General features: G+C 41.8%; 1 non-coding gene across 1 annotated transcript; it reads right to left on the bottom strand.

The window, feature by feature from the left end:
• Nucleotides 1-5,475: 5,475 nt before the first annotated feature.
• Nucleotides 5,476-15,821, bottom strand: LOC107505279. The gene is made up of 3 exons (XR_004950516.1): nt 12,431-15,821; nt 11,211-11,564; nt 5,476-5,512 (listed from the first exon to the last, which is right to left on the bottom strand). It is a non-coding gene; the product is annotated as an uncharacterized LOC107505279 (transcript).
• Nucleotides 15,822-21,604: the final 5,783 nt, after the last annotated feature.

The raw sequence follows: 21,604 nt of genomic DNA, 5'->3' as shown, positions 1-21,604 counted from the left end.
GGTTTTTCTTTAATCCAAGCTGGCTTTGTTTAGCCTGATAGAACCATATCTCACTTTCCTTCTCTTTCCCCCGGATCCTCCTGCATATCCACTTCTTTTAATCATTAAGCCCTTAGAATATTAGGTTCTGGTCGGTGTTGAACTCACTTAAGAATGAATCTTCAGGAGGGAGTTTCTGGTCAAGATGGTGGGCTAGGTAAAAGCAAGGTTTGCCTCCTTTCATGACCACATTAAAATTACAAACAAATTATAAAACAAACAACTTGGAGAACCACCTGAAGTCTAGCTGATCATAACACATACATCTGAGGATATAAAGAAAAAGCCACATTGAGTTTGGTAAGAGAGGCAAAGATGTGAAGCAGTCTGGGTCTGCTACTGCATGTGGTGGTTAAGCACTGGGAGGGGAAGTGAGGCTACAGAGTTCCCCCTTACTGAAGGAATGAGGGGTCCCAGCCCACGCAGGGGCTCCCCAGCCCAGGGTTCCAGTTCTGGAAAGAGGAGTCCCCACAAAATCTGAACATAAAAGTCAGTGGGGACTCTGGCCATCTGGGTGAGACTGAAAATACCTGAAAACCCAGATGTCCTGTTAAAGGGCCCGTGCACAGAATCACTTGCTTGTTGACACGCACTCTGAGCTCTGGTGGAGAGTCAGTGGCTTGGGAGGCTCAGGAAACATACAGGGAAAAACTGAGTTGCAAAGGTGCCAGGGCTCCTTTGTTAGGCCTCAGGGCAATCTATAGATGGGCAGCATCTTGCCTGTGTTGAACCTTCCCCCTGTGGGGCCAGTTCTGATGCTGCATTGGCCTGGTGAGAGCAGCCCATGTTTCCCTGGGGCCTTGCCCCACTCACTCCACAAATTGCCTGTGGCAGCCTCATTGCTGGGCAGACAGCCCCACCCTGTTGCTTTCCTGGGCCGGACAGTTATTGGCAGGCAGCAGTCCTCAGCTTACTTGGCCCGTGTGCAGCTGACACATTTCAGGGGAGACTTTTGGTGGTGAGCCACTAGTGCCAGCCCAAGCTACAATATCTTTTGGGTGGATCATGTGGGCCTAAGAGCCTGAGGAGGGAAGTGACTGGCCTTGCTTTTACGGGAAGCCACAGATTCAGCACTGGAATGAAACCTGACTCTGCTTTGGTAGAGTGAAATTTGTTCACTTTATCACAGTGACTCCCTAGGTCCCTGTGCCACCCAACTCACATACCACTCAAAGGCTCTTCCAGCTTTGGAGTTATATGGGCAGCTGGAAGGTAGCCCCGGGCCTTGAAGTGCATTGATCCTTTTGCTAAGCCGCCTCAGGCCGGATACTGGGGGTAACCTACCTTGCCTCACAGAGTGAGCTCTCCCACTTGCCTCTAGATCCAGCATAGACAGCAACCATCTATGGATTGCTTTATATCTCCTACCGGGTAACCCTGAGCAATCAAAGGCAGTGGCTAACTTGGCCTACATGGGAGCCTCTCCCAAGGGGACACGGAACCAACACATCCAAAGGCTGGCAGCAGACCACAACAGAGCACCACCTGACTAGCCCTTTAAGAGGCACACGCAAAGGGTGGTCTCAATAGGTACATGAGACTGCTGGGGCAGATCCCACTCCATGGTATTGTACTGGCTGGGAAATTATTGCTTGACTGTCACCATGGGAACATAGACTATTACCTATGGGAACATAACATTCTAACGATAAGCTTTCTGCTTCTCTGTACCCTCGCTTGCATACCTGACCTGTGGATCAACAGGCAATGAATAGAAGAAAAATAGATCTTTGTGTTTAGACAGAATGAAGAACAGGATTTGGGGCTTTAAAACCCTGTACTCTCTACATTTTGGGGCTGCTTAATTTGGGGTCTGCGTACCCCTGGCAGACCCAGCTGGCTGAATAAAGAGTGTGTTTCCTATAACTCACTGATTTCTGGTGGTCCGTGTGTCTTTCAGGGGCTGGTGGCTACAACAGTATCAGCCCCCACACAGCAACTCATACCCTGTGGGCATGGCCAATCCCCATAACTTGTCAACCTGAGAGTCAATCCTGTCCACTGATGTGCTAACAGCAATCAAGGCTTAGCTACAATAGGAGAACACACACAACTACACAAGGAACATGGCCAGAGCCCCCAGTGCAGGTGACCAGGGAGACTGTGCCATTGGGCCACACAGGACATCTGGTCAAGGCTGGCAGACATAAAACATCTTCCTAATATATAGAAACAAACACAGAGAGGCAACTAAAATGAGAAAACAAAGAAACATGCCACAGACGAAACAAGAGAAAACTCCAGAAAATAAAACTAAATGAAATGGAAAAAAGCAACCTACCCAATACAGAGTTCAAAACACTGGTTACAAAAATGGTCAATGGACTTAGGGGTAGAATGGATGATCTCAGTGAGAACTTTAACAGAGAGACAGTAAGTATTTAAAAAGGACATAGAAACCTGTCAGAAATAAATAATACAATAACCAGAATGAAGAATACACTAGAAGGAATCAACAGATTAGATGAAGCAGAAGACTGAATCAGCAAGTTCAAAGACAAGGTAGCAGAAAACACCTAATCAGATCAACAAAAAGAAAAAAGATTCTAAAAAAAAAAAAAAGAGGAAAGTTTAAGAGATCCCTGGGACAACATCAAACATACCAACACCTACATCATAGGGATACCAAAAGAAGAAGAGAGAGATCAAGGGATTGAGAACCGATTTGAGAAAATAATGACAGAAAACGTCTGTAATTTAGTAAAGGAAATAGACATACAAGTCCAGGAAGTGCAGAGTCACAAAAAAGAGGAACCCAAACAGACCCATATCAAGACACATCATCATTAAATGTCAAAGATCAGAGACAATCCTAAAAACAGCAAGAAAAATGCAGCTAGTTATTTATGAGGATTCTCCCATAAGAATGTCAGCTGACTTTTCAACAGAAACTTTGCAGGCATGAAGGAATTGGCAAGAAATATTCAAAGTGATGAACAAAAAAGAACCTACAACCAAGACTAATCTACCCAGCAAGGCTATCGATTAAAACTGAATGTGAGATAAGGAGCTTCCTAGACAGGAAAAAGCTAAAAGAATGCATCAGCACAAGATAGAATTACAAGAAATGTTAAGGAGGCTTCTGTAGAAATAAGGGAGGGACTATAAATACAAATAATAAAATGGCAGTAACTATGCACCTATATATATCACTTTAAATGTAAATAAATTAAATGCTCTAATCCAAAGACATAGGGTAGCTGAATGGATAAGAAAACAAGGCCTACAAGAGCCCACCTCAGATCAAATGATACATACAGACCAAAAGTAAAGGGATAGAAAACGACATTTCATGCAAATGAAAATGAAAAAAAAAAATCTAGGGTAGTAATACTTACATCAGATAAAATAGACTTTAAAACAAAGGCTACAATAAGAGACAAAGAGAGCATTACATAATGAGAAAGGGATCAATAACAAAAGGACATAACCCTAGCAAACATATATGCTCCCAACATAAGAAACCCTATATATATATAAAGCAATTATTGGCTGACATAAAGGGAGAGATTGACAGTAGTATTCTCACAGTAGGAGACTTTAACACTCCATTGACATCAATGGACAGATCTTCCAGACAGAAAATCAATAAAGAAACAGCAGCTTTAAATGACACACTAGACCAGATGAATTTAATTGATATTTTCAGTGTTTCACCCCAAAGCAGCAGAATATACATTCTTCTCAAGAGCACATGGAACATTTTCCAAGACAGACCACATGTTAGACTACAAAACAAGTCTCAATAAATTTTAGAATATTGAAACTGTATCAAGTCTCTTCTCTGACCACAATGGTATGAAACTAGAAATCAACTACAAGAAAAAAAAAAACCTGGAAAATGTACAAACACATGGAGGCAGTATAATATGCTGCTAAATAATGAATGGGTCAACAAGATCAAAGAAAATCTCAGGATACAAGATTAATACTCAGAAGCTGGTTGCATTTTCATACACCAATGATGATTGGATCAAAACAATAAGATACATAGGAATCAAATTAACCAAGGAGGTAAAATACTTGTTCTCAGAACATTATGTCATTGAAAAAAGAAATTAAAGAAAATAAAGGGAAGCATATACAATGCTCATGGGTAGAAAGAAGCAACATCATTAAAATGGCCATACTACTCAAAGAAATTTATAGATTCGGTTCAATTCCTATCAAAATACCAATAAAATTTTTCAGAGAACTAGAACAAATAATCCAAAAATGTATAATCTCAAATAGTCATGACAATCTTGAGAAAGAAAAACAAAGTTGGAGGTATTATGCTACTTGATATCAAACTATACTACAATGCTATAGTATTCAAGACAGCATGGTGCTGGCGTAAAAACAGATACATAGATAAATGAAACAGAAAAGAGAGCCCAATATATATCCACACCTATATGGTCATTAAACTATGACAAAGGAGACAAGAATATTCAATGGGGGTAAAGACAATCTCTTCAACAAATGGTGTTGGGAAAATTGGATAGATACATGCAAAAACACGAAACTGGACCACCTTCTTATACCACATATAAGAATAAACTCAAAATGGAGTAATAATTTAAATGTAAGACCTGAAACCGTAAAACTTCTAGAAAAAAACATAGATAGTAAACTCTCTGATCTTGCTATTAGTAATTTTTTTCCTGATATATCTCCTCAGACCAGGGAAACAAGAAAAAATCAACAAATAGGACTACATCGAACTAAAAGTTTTTGCACAGCAAAGGAAACCATCAGCAAAAAGAAAAGACAACCTACTGAATGAGAAGATATTTGCCAATGATACATATGATGAGGGATTAATATCCAAAATTTATAAAGAGCTCATACAGCTCAACAACGAAAAAATAAACAATCCAATTAAAAAATGGGCAGAAGACCTGAATAGGTATTTCTCCAAAAAGGTCATATAGATGGCCAATAGACATGAAAAATGCTCAAGATCACTAATGATCAGAGAAATGCAAATTAAAACTATCATGAGATATCACCTTACACCTGTCAAAATGGGTATAATCAGTAAATCAAATACAACAAATGTTGATGAGGATGTGGAGAAAAGGGAACCCTTGTACACTGTTAGTGGGATTGCAAATTGGTATAGCCACTCTGGAAAACAGTTTGGAGGTTCCTCAAAAAGTTAAAAATAGAACTATCTTTTGACTCAGCAATTGTACTTCTGGGCATTTATCCAAATAAAACTAAAACACTAGTTTGTAAAGATCTATGCACCCCTATGTTCATGGCAGCACTATTTACAATAGCCAAGATATGAAAGTAACTTAAATGCCTTTCAATAGACTATTGGATAAAGAAGTTATGGTACCTATATACAGTGGAATATTAATCAACTATTTAAAAAAAAGAGAAATCTTACCATTTGCAATGACACGATGGACTTAGAGGGTACTATGCTGAGTGAAAGGTCCGAGAAAGATAAATACCATATGATTTCACTTATATATGGAATCTAAAGAACAAAAGAAACAAACAAATGAAACAAAAAGACTCACAGATACAGAGATTTCAATTTCAATTTTATATATTTTTTATTTCTAGAATTTGTTGATTTTTTCTCACATCTGCCTGCTCTTTTGTCATTTTTGTAAAGCTCCCTTATATTATATTAAGCATACTTAGTTGATATAGTAGATCTGATAATTCCAGCATCTAAAGTTTTTTGGATCCAAATCTAATGTTTTGTTTTGGCCAGTTCTTACTCATAGCACCTTGTTTATTTGTATATTTCAAGAAGTATTTTATTTGAGGGCTGCTCATTTTCTTTGGAATGTTACTGTGAGAATTCTTTGAGGACAGAAATGAAGGCAATTTTTGAGTTCCACTGAAAAAGATTTACATTTGCTTTTGTCAGGTACCTGGGGGCATTAAAAGTCTGGGACCATTTTTAGTCATATTATTGACTCCAGGTTTTTTTTTCCTCTGGTGGGAATGGTGTCTAATCATGTGAATTCAGGCTGAAAACTTATATGAGACAGAGTTATAAATGCAAATTCTCAAGGAAGAACTTCTACACCAAGTTGATTGGCATCAAGATAGAAGAAGAGCAGTTTTCCTGGCAGTCCTCTGGGGATGGAAAAGTTTATTTCTAGGTCACCTACATGTTGAGAATGCAGTCCCACAGCATCTCAGCTTTGAGGGGTCTCCTGTTAGACTTCAGGGTGGGTGCTAGGCTATATCTTCTGTCTTGTCAGTTCTGAAACACTACAAAAACTGATACTCAAATGCATCTGATCTCTGAATCCAAATCTGGTTTTAGTGCTTTGCATACTTCTCTAGGACCCTGCTTTTATGCCTGAGTATTCCTTGCCTTTTGTTCAGCTTACATATTATTTTATCCAACACTTTAGTTATTTTTAGCAATTTATTTACTTTATAGTTCAATGACAACCCTCCACTTGTGATTTTTAGCAACCTCATTGTTTTCTCTATTTATAAAAGCAATACAAGGTTATTATAGAAAAAATAGAAAGTACAATAAGCAAAAAAGAAAATAGAAATTACACTCAATTCCTATCACTCAGAAAAACATCATTAACATTTCAATATGTGATTTTCCTGGCATTTCATGTAACATATAGGCTTATAGTTTTATTTATTCATATAAATATATTCATATACATGGTTGGCATAAGAAATAACCATATTGAGAGAGAAGATGGGAGTTGAGAAAGCTAAATTAGTTTTAGCCATGTCAAGTTATTTTCAAGGAAGTCATGTACTTAAGAGTCTGCCTTTGTCAGAGGATCTTCGTGGTCATGATTTGGGGGGGAAACATGATTTGAAGAGACTGCGTCACAATCACATCAATGATTTTTCACAACGTGGCCAGATGGGATATGGAGGTGCTATGTCTACGCCTCCTCTAGCTGCTTCTGGAAGAACTGCTGGCAGTCTGTCCCTCAGCATATGGGAGAGTGGGGGAATTGGGATCATGACTTGAGCATGAGTTTTATGGAGCAGGCTAGCCTGTGGCCATATGGCCTGGCAAGAGTATAGGTCTGCTGTCCTCCATCCCACCCTCTCCTACTCTTCTCCTGCCCCTCTCGTTACAACACACACTGCCCAAACCTGTGCCATTTGCTGGGGCTTTTCCATCTGAGGGGTGCAGTCCGCAACAGTGGAATTGAATTGTGTCTCTACGAGGGCTGTTTGACAAGTCTGCATTTTTGGTATACTTAATGTTTTTAAAACAGGAAATGAATCATGCAATGTTTGCTTTATAATATGCTTTTATCACTTAGCAAAATATCATGAGCATCTTTCTCTACATCATGACCACCTCCTCCCACCAGGCGCAAGCTCTCCATCTACCATGTATCCACTTACTCTCTCTGTTCTCTTCTGTTGGCACCTTCCCTTCCATCGATAAACATATTGGACTCTCCATCGTTCTTAGAAAAAAAAAAAAACAACCAAAACTCTGCTTGAAACTGGATGCGCCCTCTATCTACTACCTCTCTCTCCTCTTTCATTCACAGGAGACCTCAAACCAGCCACATTTACTGAATTCACTCCTCATGTCTTGTTAACTGTTCTACCCAATACAATCTGGCTTTTCTCACCACCACTGCACTGGCACAGCCCTTTTAAAAGCCTCCACTTTGTCATTTCCCTAGAAGTTGGTTTATGTAAATTAGGTTTTAAAAATTTAGAAAGAAGACATGACACAGCCATACTTTTGCAGTTTTCATTGTTGTTTTTCCCCGCCCTGGCAAACTAGATTACGAAGACCTAGGGTTTTCCTGCAGCAGCTTTCCAGTGTCCAGTGCCATCTTTGTGGGTATCAAGGCACAACTCTGGTTATGGTGGTGTCCTGATTCTCAACAACAGTGCTGTGTTCCAAATTTGACTGAGTTCCAAGGTGGCCTTTACAGTTGCCTGATTGTCACACAAACGGCATCTCCTCCAGTGAGTTACTTCTGGGTGTTTAGAGAGTCTTTCCTTGAGGCCTAAACTACAGCCCATTCTTCCAGTACACCTAATAATTCTTAGTACCTAATTCCCTGTATAAGGATTTTTCTTCTGCTGACATTTTTTTTAGTTAAAAATTTTTTTCAAGTACAGTTGTCATTCAATATTATATTAGTTTCAGGTGTGTAGTATAGTGGCTGGACATCTGTGTAACTTATGAAGTGATCCTCTGACAACTCTAGTACCCACCTGGCACCATACATATTCATTACAATATTACTGACTATATTCCCTAGACTGTACTTTACATCCTCGTGACTATTTTATAATTTGTACTTCTTAATTCTTTACTTTATTCAACCATTCCCCTAATCCCTTCCCATCTGGCACCGATCAGTTTGTTCTCTGTAGTCATGAGCCTGTTTTTATTTGGATTGTTCACTTATTTTTATTTATTTATTTTAGATTCCACATATAAGTAAAATCACTTGGCATTTGTCTTTCTCTATCTGACCCATTCCACTCAACATAATAACCAGCCCCCACCAGGTCCATCTGTGATGTCACAAATGAAGAGATTTCACTCTTTCTCATCGCTGAGTAATATTCTATTGTATATATTCAATCGTACATCAATGGACACTTAGGTTGCTTCCCTATCTTGGCTACTATACATGAAATGTCTTTCCTTGTCTCTTGTTAAAGCCTTTGCTTTAAAGTCTATTTTGTCTGATATAAATATTGCTACCCTAGGTTTTTTAAAATTTCCATTTGCATGACATATCTTTTTCCATCCCTTTACTTTCAGTCTGTGTGTCTTTTGATCCAAAGTGAGTTTCTTGTAGGCAGAATATGTATAGGTTTTGCTTTTCTTCTCCATTCAGTCTTTTGATTAGAGCATTTAATCCATTTACATTTAAAGTAATTACTAATAAATATGTAGTTACTGCCATTTTATTAGTCATAATTTTTTTCTTCTTCTTAAAGAAGTCCCTTTAACATTTCTTATAATATTGGTTTGGTAGTGATGAACTCCTTTTACTTTTGCTTGTCTGGAATGTTCTTGCTGACTTCTGTCTCCTGTACTGAACTCTGGCCTTTTGGTGTCAGAAGTGGCTGTAGGCAACATAGGATGTCATGGATTAGAATATTCATGTGCTGAAAGAACGTTACTATCAGTTGGCCAGGCAGGAAACACGTGGGCAGACTCTGAGAAGAACACCTTCTCCTTGCGCTTGTCCCCACTGCCTTCCAGAGCTTCCCAGTCCGTCAACGACCAGCTGTGCCACACCAGCAAAAACCCATCCCACACTCACTGTTTTTACACCTTAACCACACATTCCATCACACTGATTTCATCCACTGACTCCTTGTTGGAGGGCCCCTTGCCGCCCTTCTCTGGACCTTGTGGTATTGGGGCCCCAGCCCACAATCTGGTCACCCTTTGAACCCGTCAAAGGGCCCAGACACCAGCTGCCACTCCCTCCCACAAGAACTAAAATAAATAAATGAATAACTAAATAAATAGGAAGAAAAGAAGAAAAAAAGAAAATAACTACTAGTCTATCTTCTACGTTCAGAATTTTTTTTTTTCAAGAATGAGGGCAATACAGAGATATTTCCAGGCAAACCAAATCTGAAAAATCACAAGAAGACCCTCAGAAAATTCTAAAGGAAAAATGATTCTAGATAGATGATCTGAGATGAAAGTTGGAATAAAGAGCAAAAAAGCTGGTCATTAGATGGGAGCTATCTGGAAAGTGGAAATAAGTGAAGGTCATCCTTCTGCTGCTTTGTTTTCTTCTGGCAAGTAAGGTCAAGGAGATGTGTCAGCTTTCTGAACTAGTGTTCCATGTTAATTCATCAGCTTTGTGAGTACTGACAGGCAGCTGTGGTGGTTTGGTTATGGCTTTCTGAGCCTTGGATTGCAAATAAAGTACTGTGTTCTTGGAGTCATTACTTCTCCTAGTGGTCTCCTGAGTCTCCACTCTTCAGACAGGGGTCAGCTTTACGTGTTCCAGGACTCATTCTTAAGTTTTCATAAGCAGCTACTTCCCTGTATTAAACTTCTTTGTGATTAAAGTACTTAAATTGTCCACAAACAACATTAAGAACAAAACTTTGACTCAGACTGGCTTATACAACTTATCATGTCACATCACAAGACAACCAGGGCTTGGTGCTGCCAAAACTCCGTTGCTGTTTCTGTGATCCTCGTGGTTTTGCCTTTCTCTGTGTGTGGAATCACCCTCATGCTGCCATCCCATCTCGACATGACAACATTGAGAAGAAGAGTTTGTATTTTTGTGTGTGTGTGTGTATGTATCTCTTTTTTTTTGTTGCTTCTTTTTAAACAGTTTTATTGAGATATAATTAACATATCATACAATTCACTCATTTTAAGTGTACAATTCAATGGCTATTAGTATATTCAGAGATATGTGTAACTATTACCATTAGAGTCAATTTTAGAACATTTTCATTACCTCAAGAAGAAACTTCATGTCCTTTAGTTATCATCATTTCCCTGCCACCCATGCCGTAGGCAACCACTAATCTTTCTTGCTCTATAGATTTCCCTATTGTGGCTTTCATATAAATAGAATCATACAGTATGTGGTATTTTGTGGCTGGCTTCTCTCACTTAGCATGTCATAGCATGCATCAGTACTTTATTCCTTTTTATGGCCACATACTATTGCATTGTATGGAGGGGTGGTATTTTGTGGATCCATTTATCTGTTGATGAATTTGAGCTGTTTCCACTTTTTGGCTATTATGAATAATGATGCTATAAACATTGGTGTACAGTTTCGCAGGGACGTGTGAGAAACGTTTTCATTTCCCTTGGTATATACCTAGAAATGGAATTACTGGGTCATATGGTTAAACATTAAACACTATGTTTAATGATTTGAGGAGTTATCAGACTGTTTTCCAAGTGGCTGTACATTTTTTACATTTCTATCAGCAGTATATGAGGGTTCTGAATTCTCCAAATCTTGATCAACATTTGTTGTTATCTGGCTTTTTCATTTTACCCATCGTAGCAGATATAAAGTAGTATCTCATTGTGATTTTGATATGCATGTGCATCTCTTTTTAAGATCAAAGAAATCTTTTTCAGGAGTCCCCCCACAGACTTTCCATCAAGTCCCATTGGCCAGAATGGCATTAAATATACCTTCCTAAACCAACCACTGGCAAAGGAAATGGCATTACCAGTGAGGACTCACCTCTTCCTTTGGAGCTGTGGCTGTGGCTGCCTCCTCTGAGGCACACAGCCCTCCAGAGGTGGGTGCTTACCCTGACAACATCAGGTCGTTAGGAAGGACAAAGTGAGACAGAGGATCAACTGTGTGGCTGCTGCATGTGGCTTCCATGTCATGCTTTCATGGCTTTCCTCCTCCTCCTCTATTTATCCTTAGGCTCCTCTTCCTTTTTCCACTCCTGAAATGTAAGTCCTTGTGGTCTTCAATTTCCTCCCTTCTCACCATCTACATACTTTGTGGGTCTTTTCATTTATTCTCATGATTTCAATTTCCATTTAATGACTTCTGAGGCTGCTTCTTTTCTGAGCTTCAGATTTACTGATAATAATAATAATAATAATACATATCAATAATAATAGCATTGCCATTATAAGATACTAATTATATTCCAGGCATTATGCACTCTTATTTTATTCTTCTAACAAATTTATAATCCTATTATTACCCCTATCTTACAGACAAATGAACAGGCTTTGAGAGATTAAGTTTTTTGCCCAAAGTAACAGAACTACCAAGTTGATGAAAGTAGGAGTTGAACCCAGTCTATTTGATTCCAGAGTGCTAATCCACTGCCTGTCTGGCTTCTGCGCCTGCCTCTAACACAGGCAGCCAAATAGAACTCATCATTTCTCCATGAACCAGCCCTGCTCTCCTGTTCCCTGCAGCAGTAAAGGAACTACCATTTATCCAATTACTCAGTGCAGAAACCGAGGAGTCATCTTCCTTTTTCACCCCTTCACTGTGTGATACTAACATTGCTTCTTAATCATTCCTTAAATCCAGCTCTTGTTCTTCATCCTCCTCTGTTACTGAGTCCACGCCCACTGTGACTGGGGTACGAGTTGCCTGAGATTCCTCAGCCTTCGGGGTGGCTGTGTAGGGACTTCTGATGGCTGGAGCCCCTGGGTTGGTTGCTTCTAGCGGCAAACAGCTGCCTTGCTTATTTATTACCCCAGTGTGTCAACACAAGGAATCATTTTATACACGTGCATGATGAAAAAAATAATCAAGAAGATCTAGAGTAGACTGCACCCATCTTGCTTCTTTACCTCTCCTCCCCCTGCACCCACCCTCCTAACTGCAGCCAGAGAGAGCGCATTACTCTCCTAGTAAAATCTCTGGGTGGGGGTCGCCATGTGTCCTAGAGGGCGGGGCAAACACAATTGGGGGTGGCAACTACTTACCTAAACCCAATCAGGATGCAAGCCTGCTCATTTATGCATATGAGCACGGGCGGGGTCCAAATCCAGCGAGCGTTGCGGACAGGTGGGGTTCGGTCTCCCAGAGCGCAGGGGAGCGGAGGGTATTAGAATAATGGGAAAGCGCGTAGGACCGCGGAGATTCGACTGTGGGGTCGGGGAGCGGGTTCTGCTAACCACAGACAGGGGCATTCCGCACGCGTGTGCGCGGGATGTGTCAGAGCAGGCAGCAGGCAGAGACCATCTCGGTGGCAGGGGTACAGCGAAGAGGAAACCACTGCTCCGGGCGCGGGGGGAGGCTAGGGAAGAGATCACATCAATGCGGCGAGAAGATGGAAGGGAGACCGCTCCGCCCTGCCGCGGGTGAGCCGAGGTAGTTGTCTTTCTCGCTGAGTCAGAGGGCCCCCAGCAGACGTAGGTGACCCACCTTTCTCCTGCGCCCACTGGATGTGCAGCGCCGTGTCAGCTCTGGCGACACAATCTGGGCTCACAGAGTGTAATCCAGAATGGCAGCCATCGCCTGGCTCGTTCCAAGGAATAGCCCTATCTTAAAACTTCATGACAAAGCTGGTGGTTCTCTGCTTACGGGAGAGGGCGGCAGGGCCAAGGTTCAGCCCCTTCTCGGGTTCTGGCATTTAGAGCAGGTTTTAAAGACCGTGGGGCGGGAACGGGAGGGAGGGGGGTCAGGAATATTGGAATAGAAGGAGGATCCCTGCGTAACCGCCACAGGCGTCTTCTGCTCGAAACGCTCAAGGACCAAGTTCCTCAACGCCAAGGCCCTGTTGCAGGCTCCAGGGTCCATCCCAGGGGCAGAGGGTGAGAGTGGCTCTCCGAATCTACTTTCCTGATTGAGGTCGTATTTCTCAATTCTACTCTGCGGGCCACAGTAAACCCTGCAGGGAGCCCCACCCTGAAGCGTTGGAAAGTCTGACCCTGGCTGCTTCCTTTTTCTGGTTGCAGAAATGGACCCACGTTCGTCTTTTGTTTAACGTAGAATGCAACACAGCATTAACACATACGAGAGAGTGGAAGAGAGCAAGGTATTTCCATTAACTCGCCTACATCATTTAACTATCCGTGACCTCGTGGTTCCCAATTGCAAAATGAGAACTCTGCTCTCTAGGGAGGAGTTTCATGGTGTTAATAATTTTGAGAGTGGTTCCAAGTTTCCTGAGGTGAAGATGTCTAGGGCGAAGAATGACTTATGAGAAGCGAACGTGAGGGATGTCCTCTTTAAGGAAAGCTGCAACTGTCCTTGCCATATCCTGTGTCACACTCAAAGGCCCAAAGAACCACCAATCAGAACAGAGTAGTTGCTCGCCCACAGGGTCGGCTAGAGCATCCCTGGAGACAGAGCTTTTGCCCTTTTCCATGTTCCCCATGCGACTCCTGGCCATATCCCTCATGCGACGTCTCATAAAGAGTGACGGCAGGCCAGGAGCAAAGTGCACCCTGCAAGGCCGGAAGTGGAGATTTTTCTCTGGTAAAATAACGAGGGTCTAGCCGTTCTCACGGGCTTCCTGCTCAGCACTTTGTAGCGTCTTTTGGTTTCATCTTCACAGGGACCCTGGGAGGTAGCATTATATTCCCATTTTATAGATGGAGAAAGTGAGGTCCAGGAAGTCTTCCACTAAAGCTACGAAATCACCCAAGAACGCCAGCTGGTAGTAAGAGAGGATTTAAGTCTAGGCTTCTGTCTGAGTCCAAAGCTAGCGCTCTAAAGTGAAGTATACCCACAGCCTCCTTTCCCGAGAAAACGTCACGCAAGCCTCTTGTCTCCCCTAAGCCCGCGGACCCAGTGTGGGGGAAGCTACCTGAGAGAATGTGAGGATCCATAGGTCCCCTACCTGCCTCCACGGTCTGTAGCATCTGCTGGTCTCTCGGCAGCTAGCGAAGGCAGGATCGGAAATGATTGCCGTCCCCTCTGCCTTCCCACTCCTCCCTTGACCTCCATCAACTATTCGGGAGCTGCTTGGTCCGACTCACCCGCGCGTTGCCTCTGGGCTGCACCTGCGGCACTGGCGGCGTCCGGCCGGGCGAGACCCTGCACTGGGGGGTGGTGGGCCAGGGCTCCCCCGGACCAGAGGGCGGGAGGAGAAGGCGACGTGCCCTGAACACTGCGGTCTCTCTGCGGGATCCCGGAAACTGGGCAAACCACGCGGTGCGCCTGGCCGGGAGTAGGTGTGGCGCGGCGGGCTGGAGACGAGCGCGCCAGCGGGCAGGCAGGGCTGACCAAATGTCTCCCGCCGTCCGGGGGCCGGCTGCGGCCACGCTCAGGGAGGTTACGGAGGGTCCCGATGTCCCTGGGGTCGTGGCACTCCGGGAAGTGACTGATCTCTCCCCTCTCCTGCTCATTCCCCTAACGGCTCCGTCCTTGGTGAGCCATAGCTGGAAAAATGCCTTTTTAGCACGAGGGACAGCCTAACAATCTAGGCCATACTTCTTTTGTCATTCAACATAAAACTTTAAAGTTCTATATGGGTGGAGATTCGTTACAGCTCAGATAACCTGCTTTATTCAGTGGAAGAAGGTCAGGGAGGATGGGGTTGCCGGCAAGTCTTTCTGCGGGCCTTGTTTGAGGAGCGGAGCCAGAGAGGCAGGTTCTGCTCCCCGCCTGCAGGCGCCGGCCGCAGCGCATTTCGTGCTGGAAACAGTCCTGCAGCGGGCACAATTTCCTTTCTGCATCTCGCACGCGGGGGACAGGGGACTGGCCCAAGGTTGCCCGACAGCGGGGGCTGCATGCGGGAGAGCCCAGGCTCCCTTCTCCGATGCCATGCCCTCGAAGGCGGCGGGGCGACGCCAGCAGAAGGGCTTGGCGAGGGGTGCAGGACACGGCGCTGGAACCATTTCTCACGGTCCTTGTCCCCTACGCGGGGTGATGGTCCCTCACTCACGGGCTAGAGGGCGGGGTTCGAAGCCCCACGGCATGTGTATGTGAGTGAGGCTTGTCGCCTCTCGGATCTCTCTGGGTCCCTTGCTCACGCCCCAGGGGGCTAACGGTCAGAACCTGGTGGCCAGCCGGCTACGACACTGCCCCTGGCGGGGAAATATTTTACTAAGCCTCCCGATGAGGCTGATGTTGCAGAGTTCCCTTCTGCCCCTTTGAAGTCAACCCTTTATCCTCCTTCTTTCCTGGACGCAGGCAACCACTCATCTGATTTCAATCACTCTTTTTTGTCTTCCCTAAAATTTCATATAAACAGAGCCACACAGGACATAGTCTTTTTATACCTGGCGACTTTCTTCTTCTTTCATTGTGCCATTGCTGAGGTACAATGCTTTTGAGAGTTATCCATGTGGTTGTGTGTATCATTCTCACTGGCGCGTAGTGCTCCATTGTATGTATATATCCCAAACTGTTTCTCCATTTGGACATTACTGGGGGCTAGGGGAGGCCTAGCTTGGCTACTGGGAGATATCCTCTCAGAACCCCAAAGGATAACATTTGGGTTGCTCTTGGATATTTGGGTTGTTTTTGAGATGTGAATAAAACTGCCTTGAACATTTCTATAAAGTTTTTTTGGGGGGCATATGTTTCCATTTCTCTTGGGTAAAAAACCTACAAGTGAATAGGATGGCTTGGTTGTATGGTGTTTTTAACTTTCTAGGAAGCTATCAAATTGTTTTTCAAAGTGGTTATACTATTTTACATTACCACCATCAATGCATGAGAGTCCATTGCAGTCTGTGGTTTGTCTCTCTTTTTTTTTTTTTTTTTTTTCCTTAATGGTGAAGAGACAAAGTTTCTAATTATGAACTCATCCAATTTATCAAAAAATTTTCTTAATGGTTTATGCTTTTTGTCCTAAGAAATTTTTGCCTACCTTAAGGTGAGGTCACAAAGATTGTCTCCTAAAATTGTATATTTTTGGCTTTTTGTTTGGGTATGTGACACATTCAAATGAATTTTTTATGTATGATATGGACTAGGAACACTGCGAGCATGAGAGGGGGTGGGGTTCATTCCTGCACTCTGGCCCCTCCCTCAGGCCCCCTGCCCTCTGGGGATCTTCACCTCGCTAATTGCCAGGGCAGTGCTTTGCCATCCTTCAGTTTCCTTATGTCTAATTGAAGTCTTTCTTGCTTTAATTTACATTTTAATCAGAGAAATATATGTACGCAACTTTAAAAGTTCAGATAGACACCCAAAGCTTACATGAGAAACAGTAGCCTAGTATGAGAGCCTTTCCTAAGCCTGAGATGTAGTCAAGTAACCCTGAGGCCTTCTCTGGGTCGGGGCCCAGTCTCCTTTCTTCCTGTCCCCGAGTCCCCCTCCTCTTCCATCTTCCTCTTCTTCGATGTCACTGTCTGTAATCAGGACCAGACTCTGTAGGAAAATGGGAGACAGGTGCAGAGTTATCTGCTGGAACTATCTTCATTTCTTCCTTTCTCTGCTCTTGGCCCACATGGAACAGGACAAAGTTCTCAGGTCATACAGATTCATGAACAGTAGAAGTGCTGGCTCAGATGCTCCCATGATTTTCCAAACTCGTAAGTTATGTGTCAGTTGTAGCAACAGGGTTTCTCATCTTCCCGAGGAGTTGGAAGGAGCTGGGATGGGGGGTCAGAGCCCAGGGAATGGCCTGGCTCTGCCACCAACTAGATGTGTGACCCTGAGCAGGCCGATTCCTCTCTCTCTGTGCTCTAGCTTCCCCAACTGTAAAATGACACTGTGAGCTCTAAAAAGCCACACAGCTCTAGTGTCCTGGAAGTAAGTCACCTGAGATAGCCCTAGCCCTTTCAGGCCAAGAAGGCTCTGATGGTGTCCCATGGACTGGCCATTGCAATGCCTTCCTGGGTCCCTTTGGTTGTAGGGAGCATCTTGCCTGCTTTGCCATTTCCTCAGCCTGCCTAACAAGGCAGCTTCTTATTTTGGCCTATATCTCACAGGATGGGAAGAAGCAGCTGTGGCATTGCAGGAGGAGTGTTTGGACCTCGCCACTTGGATATGCCATTTGATTCAAAGGACAATTTACCCCCAAGGAAGATTTGAATTAAAACATTTGATCTGAGTTACACAAATGCTGATTAAGTTTTGGACAGAGAATTTTCCAGAATGAACTTCACTAAGCTGACAATTAATTAATATTTGTCTTTTTAATATACGATTTTCTTTTATATTTTAATAAATTTCTTTTAATACAGTTAAAAATATTAACTTAATGACTTGCCTTTATGGTTCTACTAACATATGTTCCTGTATGACATGAAGTGCTCAGACCTTCAGGTAAGTGTGCCTGCATTGACCTTGGCTGGCACCTCCGAGGGTTTGGGCCTCCAGCTTGAGAGCTCATCTTCTCCCAAAAGCCAGAAGCGAAACCATTGAATGTGAAGAGCAAATCAAGGTCTGCCTCTTTTAACTGTGCGATCTTGCATCACTCCCTTAAATCCCGAGTCTCATTTTTCTCCCCTCTAAAATGAAGATAATAATACCTCAGAAGAGCGGTTTGTAGTACATCAAATAAGTAATTATTACCATAAACCACAATAGCATTAAATTATCACTTATGTAAAGCTCCTAACCCAGTAGGCAGTGGGGAGCTCCAGAAATGTTATTGTGTTACTGTTGTTATCAAGATTAATGAAACAAGCTCTGTTTACTTACTCTGACCACTGGGTGGCACCACAGATTTGCTTCTGTGACTACATATTTTGGTCTCAGAAGCAGCTTTTGTGTTTGAACCATATATTAGTGCTGTTTTTTGTAGGTCAAAACCAATAGATTATTGGCAGTTTTATATGATTCTACCCCCAATTTTTCGATGCCACCTGCCGTGTGCTGTTTCCTTTGGCTTTGTCTCAGCTAAACCCTGACCCATTCCAGGGACTCACCAGCTGGAGTCTTTAGGAAGCCTGTGTCTGTGACGCGAATGGCTGGAGCCTGCTGGAGTACAGGCACTAGCCAGCCAGGGTGTGCTGCCAGAGACTTAGGGTCAAGGGCCCAGCCAAGCCAGGAAAAGAGAACTAGGAAGACAGCATCAAAGTTAAGGACAGATCCAGAGACATAACAAAGCAGTAGATTGGTGATCACAGGAATCTGATTTGTAGAACCAGGGCTCTCCTGTTTCGCCTGAGTACAAATTTTCTTGCTGAGCCCAGGAAACCATTTCTAAAGAAACTCAAAGAACACATCATGCCCAGGTGACTCTGACCTGTGTTCCTGGCTTCCCAGTCCCTTATGCCCTCACGAGGGGTATTGGCCTTGGGCCCCCAGGATTGTGAAAGAAGTTGAGAAACAGAAAGATCTCAGATCATTAACAGAATTAACTGGTGACTCTAAGAGGGAAGAGTGACTCACCTCAAAGCTAGAGGAGGTTCCAGGTGCCATAGCTCCCTGGGCCCAGGGCAGGTCTTCAGGCAAAAAACCCACTTTGCTTGATCATAGCTAAACAAAGCTCCATATTCATAATTGATAGTCTGCGTGTGAAGAGGACCATGCCTTTGGGCCATCTGTCTGTGCCTCTCTAGCCAAAGGGGCCCAGGGTTTTTCATATACAGATGAACCTGGATCTGTTGAAGTAACAGGAGCACTTATGAGTTGCTTTTTCATATTTCTGTGTTTAACATTTTTTTTAGAGATAGGGGTTCAGATAAAAAAGTTTTTTCACGTATGAATGACAAATTCAAGGAGATTTTAAAAAATGACTAACTTTCAGAAATATAAAAATGTTTTAATATTAAGAAATTTATCAATATATATAATTTACCATATTAATAGATCAAAAGAGAAAAATTATTTGATTACTCTATAATGGCTGAAAAATTTAATCATTTAATCTTGGTAAACACTCTTAATAAAATAGGAATAGGTATATACTTCCTTAATATGATAAAATACATTAATCTCAATATTAAAGGCAGCGTTGCGCTTAATGGGAATAAGATTTCCCCAGCTCGAAGTAAGAAACGAGAAATTTGTCCATTTTCATGGCTATTATTTAACACTTTTTTGCATATAATTGTCAATGTGATTTGCCAAGAGCACAACATAGAGGTATAGAAATCAGAAAGATGAAAAATTATTTCCAGATGACATAATTTTCTACATGAAAAATCCAAAAGATTTGACTCAAAATATGTTAAGCACTAAATGAAGGCAATGAAGTAAATTCAGAGTTGGTGGGAATGCAAAATGGTACAGCCAGCCACCTTGGAAGAAAGCTTGGGGCTTTCTTACAAAACTAAACATACTCTTACCATACAATCCAGCAATTGTGCTCTTTGGTATTTACCAAAATGTTTATAGCAGCTTTATTCATAATGGTCAAAATTTGATAGCAACCACGATGGCCTTCAGTAGGTGAATGGATAAACTGTGGTACATCCAGACAATGGAATATTGTTGAGTGCTAAGAAGAAATGAGCTATCAAACCATAAGATGTGCAGGGACCTTAAATGTGCATTGTTGAGTGAAAAAAGCCAATCTGAAAAGGCTATATACTGTATGATTCCACATGTATAGCATTCTGAAAAAGATGGAATTATAGAGACAATAAAAAGATCAGGGTTCACAGGAAAGGAGGGATGTATGGAATTTTTAAGGCAAGAAAATTATTTGTATAATACTATAATGATAGATAGATAGATGCCATTACACATTTGTCGAAACCCAGAGAATGTGCAACATGAAGTGTGAACCCTAATGTAAACTATGAACCTTGATTGATACCATGTCAATGTTGGTTCATCGATTGTAAGAAATGTACCACTCTGATGTACGATATTGATAGTGGGGGAGGCTGTGTGTGTGGTGCAGGGAGGGGAGGAGCAGAAGGTATGTGGGTATTCTTTATACTTTCCATTTAATTTTGTTGTGAACCTAAAACTACCCTAAAAACTATTACTTAACAAAATATTACAAACAGCAAAATAATTCAATAAGATGTCTCATTTAAAATTAATATTCTGAAACTGTGGATTTCATATTTATAAACAATAACTAGTTAGAAAAACTAATGAAAGAAAACGATCTGTTTATAATAACAAAACGACAACAAAAAACCCTAATAATAACCAGGGAATGAAACAAATTGGAATAAATTTAATGATATTCACATAATATATTTATGAGTAAAACTTTAAAATTCTACTAGGGGATACAAAAGATGATCTGAACAAACGTAAAGACATATCACATTTTTAGAAACTCCATTTACTCTACATTGTATAAATTTAACAAGAGTCCAATAAAAAATACCACAGGATTTTTTTTTTTGGCAACAAATTAAGTAATAATATTCAGGACAAATGAAAAGGAACCAGACTTATCAGAGATTCAAGTGTCTAATGAAACAGCTATAATAATTAAACTAGTGTAGTACTGGCACAGGAACAGACAGATCGATGGAACAATAGAAACCACAGGAATAGGTTCAAATAGAAGGGAACTTAGGATATGATAAAGTTGAAATTTCATGTCAGTGGAGGAAAACTATTCAATATAAAATTGCTAGGCAAACAGAGTAGTCTTCTGAAAAAAAAAAAAAAAAGAAAAGAAAAAAGAGTTGTATAAATACCTTATACTTCCAGCGAAATAATTCTGAGATGGATCAACTATGTAAATGTTAAAAAATAAAATGACAAAATACTAAAGAAGCAATGGAAGAATTAAAAATTAATTTTGGAGGTGAGAAAACACTTCTAACTATAGCACAATACCGAGAAGCTTTAAAAGAAAAGGAGAAAATGGTACTGTTGTGGTGCGATCAAATTTAAGACCCAGGGAGCCAATTGAGATTAATTATGAGCCTTTATTAGCTGGCCAGCAACTGACTCTCCCCACAAGAGAATCAGCCCAGAACCTCTAGAAGGAATAGCTTAAAAAGCCCCAAAACCCCCTCTAGCAAGCAAGCAGGTTTATAGAAGCAGAGGCTTGCCATTAACATATCTTAACACAGGATAAGACACCCTTAACATTAGCATATCTTTGCACAGAATATCTCCTAGAACTACACCTTGTTTAACATTAAACAATGGAAGCAGAAGTTGGTCATTTGAAAATTTTCTACCCTTAACAGTACTACATAAAAGTAAATTCACAACTGCAAAAGGCACCATAATCAGAGGCAAAGCCAAAAAAATTAGTAAAGAATAACTATAACATATAAACAGATTTTATACTAAGAGAAATGTAAATTAAAGCTCATTGAGATACCATT

The sequence above is a fragment of the Rousettus aegyptiacus genome, unplaced genomic scaffold, assembly GCF_014176215.1.
Source record: "Rousettus aegyptiacus isolate mRouAeg1 unplaced genomic scaffold, mRouAeg1.p scaffold_m13_p_4, whole genome shotgun sequence".
In the NCBI taxonomy this organism is placed as follows: domain Eukaryota; kingdom Metazoa; phylum Chordata; class Mammalia; order Chiroptera; family Pteropodidae; genus Rousettus; species Rousettus aegyptiacus.
The sequence above is the reverse complement of the archived record's forward strand: the minus strand, read 5'-3'. Positions and strand labels throughout refer to the sequence as shown.